Genomic DNA, 5,485 nt, shown 5'->3' on the forward strand with positions numbered 1-5,485 from the left:
GAAGGAGGTCCGGTTTTGCTTACCGGCCAGGCAGTCGGTGCACTTCTCCAGGTGCACATGCTTCACTGGAATAAGGTTGTCTTCTGCAAGCCTCTTCATCCCCTTCTCACTCATGTGGCACAGTCTCTTGTGCCACAGCTCACCGGCGGTGTCGGCTGCCACGTTCAGCTCCTCCGGACATAGCCGGGAATTCATCAGGTACAGTGTGTTGACCTTCCGGGCCCGAGCCACTATCAGGCTCCCCTTGCTGAACTTCATGACACCGTTCCGGATGCTACCCGTGTAGCCTTCATCATCTAGCCTCCCGGCCGAGATCAGGTTCAATCGGACCTCCGGAACGTGTCGCACATCCTTCAGCAGCATCTTGCATCCGGTTGATGTCATCAGCCACACGTCTCCTATGCCGGCAATCCGGCATGTGCCTTCATTTCCCATCCGGACACAGCCGTGCTCACCGGTTGTGTAGGATGAGAAGTATTTCTTCTCCGGGGTCAGGTGGAACGACGCTCCGGAATCAACCACCCAGGTCATCTCTACACCGGCAAGGTTCAGCTCCCTCTCTTCGGTAATGAGCATGATTTCCTCCTCACTTGCCGCGAGTGCCGTCGTTCCTTTCCGGTCCTGCCCTCGCCGATCCGGACCTCTCCGGTCCGTGGCTCCCCGGTATGCACCGTTTCTCTCCGGTGACTTCTTCGAATCGGTGTCGTCGGCTCCGTTGTCCTTTCGGTAATGCCGACAATTCTTCCGGAAGTGCCCCGGCTTCCCACAGTGGAAGCATGTGGGCCTTCCTCTTGACTGCGACCGGGTCCCCGACTTCTCCCATCTTTGCGGTTCCATTGTCTTCCCCGATCCGATTCGGTAAGCAGCATCTTCGGATCGGAAACCGGTTCTTTATCTCTCCGACGCGCTTCTTCGTTCAAAATGCTTGTCTTTACCGTTTGTAGAGACAAGTTATCTTCGGTGCAGGAGGTGCTGAGAGTCACCACCAAGTTCTCCCAGCTTTCCGGCAATGTACACATCAGAATGATGGCTTGCATTGCATCCTCCAACGGGAACCTGATCGCCGCAAGCTGGTTCACGAATCCCATGAACGTGCTCACGTGTTCCACCATATTCTTGCTGTCCCGGTACTTGAGGTTCACTATCTTCCTCATCAGGGAGGTCCGGTTCAACGCATTCTTCCTCTCGTAGAGGCCCGACAGCTTCTTCCACATCTCATATGCGTTGGTGTCGTTCGCCACATGTTGTAGGACGCTTACATCGACATATTGCCGAATCGTCGCTACGGCTTTCCGGTTCAGGAGCTTCCACTCCGACTCTATTACTCCCTTGGGTATCTCGGCATTGTCGATCGGTTCGTACAGGTCTCGGACGATGAGAAGGTCTTCCATCTTTATCTTCCAGTCGGCGTAGTTCTGTGAGTTCAACACCATCATGCCCGGAGGCCCACTACCGCCGCCTTCCATTTTCTGTGTTACCGTCGCTCTGATACCACTTTGTTGAAAAACAGTGCTCGGCCACAACCGAGGAATAGGATCAACTCTCAGAAAACGGGAAATACAAAGTGCACGGGGACAATAGAGAGAAAGGTACACTGGATATTTTACGTGGAAAACCCTAAATGGGAAAAACCACGGGAGTCCTCAAACTCCAACTATCACTATGAACAGGGATGTACACTGGTGAAGCTACAAGGCAACAACCTTGAGCTCACTGTCTTCGCCACAGGCGGCGGTAATACACAGAGGCAACGACCTCTTCGTCTCTCTCTCTCTCTCTCTCTCTCTCTCTCTCTCTCGGCTGCTCTCACTTCGCATAAAAATGAGCAACAACATTTAAACTGTTTGCCCTAAGTCATATTTATACACATATGACTTTCGGGCTATTTACAAATATAGCCTCAAGGGCTCTTGGCAAAACATATTCACAAATATGTCCCCGCATCCGGATCTCTCTCCGGGTACATTCGTCATCCGGCTCCGTAACCGGGGTCTTCAGCATCCGGCTCCGTAGCCGGGGTATTCATCATCCGGCTCCGTAGCCAGGGTCTTCGTCATCCGGCTCCGTAACCGCAACCGGGCTTGCCGTCATTCATCTCCGGACATCCCATCCGGAGGGACCGAAATCCCAACACGGAAGGCACGGGAAGGCTTGTTGAGTGGCAAGCTCAACCGGAGCCGGATCGGCTGAATAAGCCGGAGCCGGTAAGCGAGACGGATCGGACGAAACAGATCGGTATGACGGTGAGCAACCGAACCGGCAAGCAGTGGAGGCCGGGTGCAATCTGTAACCGGACGTCCAATCGGAAGTCTAGTATAGGATAGACTACTAGGTAGCTATAGTCTCGTAGTAAGTGTTAGATGCTCGTGTGAGCATTGAAGTACATGGTACTTCTCTTAGTCCCAAGAGGACTTGTATAAATAGTGCTACTTAGCACAGTGTGTATAGATAGTCTCGATATAATTTTGAAATTGTGTTCTGCTCTCTCTCTCTCTCTCGCTCTCTCTCTCTCTCTCTCTCTCTCTCTCTCTCTCTCTGTGTTGTTCTCTGTTTTACGCTTCTGCAAAAACTTACGTTTACATGGTATCAGAGCGCGAGGGTTGAGAACCTCCGCTGCAGACATTTACTCTTGAGAAGAAAACCCTAACAGGTCGAAAACAAACACAGTAGAAGACATGGATAGAGGCCTGGCTACGTCGCTCCCGGTGGAGAAGCTCGACAAGAGCAACTACGAATCCTGGTTTTACAAGATGCACCAGTACCTGCTTGGACACGGGTACTGGAGTTATGTCGAAGGAGCGAATGATGCGGCGCCCGACTCGGCACACAAGAACTTCCCGGTATGGGAACAGGCGGCAAGCAGGGTGATGTACTGCTTCGCGTCCAGTGTCGGCGATCAGCTGCTCAGCCACATCCGTGACGCCAAGACACCGAAGGATGCTTGGGGGAACCTGAAAAAGGTTTTCGCCGCAAGCACCACTGCCCGGAAGCTACAACTCAGACAGGAGTTGAGCAATGTTCGACAGAAGAACATATCTGTGGCAGACTACATGGGCCGGATAAAGGAGATCTGCGACTCGCTCGCCTCTATCAATGTTACCGTAGAGGAAGACGAGATGGTGCAGGTATGTCTCGGAGGCCTGGCGTCCAAGTTCGGAGCGTTCCGGACTGCGGTGTGTACAAGGGAGAATACCCCCTCATTCTTCGACTTACATTCGATGCTCCTTGTAGAGGAGAACCACGCCGGTGCATCTACCAGTGCATCCCCGGACAGTTGAATGTTGTACACGGGAATGGATCGGCTCCATGGGCGTGGTGGAAGAGGTGGGTCAGCACGCAATGGAGGCGGTCGGCAAGAGCAGGAACGGAGGCACTATGAGCGTGCCGACAGCAATTCCGGGACTTCCACAAGCAGGGGGAGTCAAGGCGGTGCCGGAGGCCGGAAAGACAAATCCCCTACGGAATGCTGGTACTGTGGCAAAAAAGGCCACAAGGAAAGCGAGTGCTGGAGAAAGCGTGCCGATTCGGACAAATCCGAATCCGGCAAGACCGGTAAGGATGGCCGGCAAAACTCGCACTACGCAAACGGATCAGGAGGATCCGAAACCGGAAAGGCCGGTAAGGGGCCAGCCTTGGTGATGAATCACAAGGCAAACTCAATGAAGAAGACCACTTCCAAAATGAAGGAAGTGTGGTATGTTGATTCCGGCGCGTCGAACCACATGACGAGCCACAAAGAGTGGTTCTCCTTTTTGGAGAAATCGGATCGACCAAGAGTAGTCGAAACCGGAGACGACACTCCTCACCCAATCGTGCACGTCGGAGAAGTCCCTCTAAGCCACGTCGGACAGAAAGGGAAGCTGATGAACGTATTACACGTTCCGACAATCACGAAGAACCTGGTGTCCGTCGGTCAGATTGTCGACCAGGGGATGCAGGTGCGGTTTACGCACCTCGGGTGTTTCATTGAGGATGAGGGCGAAGTCATTGCGCAAGGGCGCAGAGACGGGAGGATGTTTATCCTCAACACCAATGACTTTGGCACCGCTTTTTTCACGAAACGACAGAAGGTCGAGTCGGACATCGACCTGTGGCACAAGCGGATAGGCCACGTCAACTACCGGAGGCTTCAAGACCTGCAAACGAAACAAGTCGTTTTCGGTTTGCCGAAGTTCAGCGGCTGGAGAGCCGAAATTTGTGAAGCCTGCCAACTTGGGAAGCAACACCGGCTTCCATTCCCCAACGAACGGAACCTGAGCCGTAACAAGCTTGATCTCATTCATTCGGATGTGTGGGGACCGGCACAAAGTGTAAGCCTTGGCGGGAGCCGATACTTCGTCTCCTTCATCAACGACTATACTCGACATACTTGGATCTACCTCATTGAGCGGAAGAGCGAAGTCTTCGACTGTTTTTGGAGCCTCCAGAAGATGGTGGAACGAGAATCGGAGAGGACGATCAAATGCCTTCGGTCGGATGGCGGAAAGGAATATTTTTCCGGCCAATTCACTAGTTATCTGCAGCAGAAGGGAATTCGGCGAGAGTTCAGCTGCAGATACACACCGGAGCAAAACGGTGTGGCCGAAAGGAAGAACCGGACACTCGTTGAAGCGGCAAGGGCGATGCTGGAGGAGAAGAGCATGCCCCGGTTCTACTGGGCGGAGGCGGTCCGGACGGCCATCTACATACAAAACCGCATTGGTGACAAGGTGTCAGCTCATGAGCTGTATTTCGGGCGCAAGCCGAACTTAAGACACCTTCGGATATTCGGCAGCATAGCGTATGTGCATGTGCCGGATCAGAAGCGGAGAAAGCTGGATGCAAAATCGGAAAAATGCATCCTAGTCGGCTATGCTCAAGAGCAAAAGGGGTATAAGTGCTATAACCCCCGGACGAAGGAAACCCGAGTTAGCCGGGATGTCGAGTTCGATGAATCGGCATCCTGGTACTCCGTACCGACTCCGACTTCCGATCCCGACCCAATGTCGAAAGATCAGGCCAGTGATCCTGAATCAGCCCTGCCAGAGGATGATTAAGCCGGGACTCAAGATGAGAGTCCGGAATCGTTACGGTTGAGTGGACCGAACGAGTGACTGAGTCGGTTGGACCTGTCGGATGAAGAGACGGCAAGTAGTGGAGACTCTGCCGTGCTCTCCCCGCGCAAGGAACCGAGGAAACGGTTCACGCAGAAAGAGAAGGGGAAGAGGAAGATGCCGGAATTCGAAACCGGCAACGATGAGTCGGATCGGTGCGTATCCGACTCCGGAAAAGAAAAAGGCGGATCTTCGGCAAAGGGCGCAAATTGGCGTGCCGCTATGGACGAAGAAATGCGGGCACTCGATGCCAACGAAACTTGGGACCTAGTTGATCCTCCCCGTCACTGTAAACCGATCGGATGCAAGTGGGTGTACAAGGTCAAGTACAACGCCGATAGTTCTGTTAACCGGTACAAAGCCCGGTTAGTGGCGAAGGGATACGCACAGAC

Source organism: Azolla caroliniana, unplaced genomic scaffold (genome assembly GCF_043228905.1).
Source record: "Azolla caroliniana isolate FFs.n. ecotype wild unplaced genomic scaffold, voAzoCaro1.0.p SCAF_10, whole genome shotgun sequence".
In the NCBI taxonomy this organism is placed as follows: Eukaryota; Viridiplantae; Streptophyta; class Polypodiopsida; order Salviniales; family Salviniaceae; genus Azolla; species Azolla caroliniana.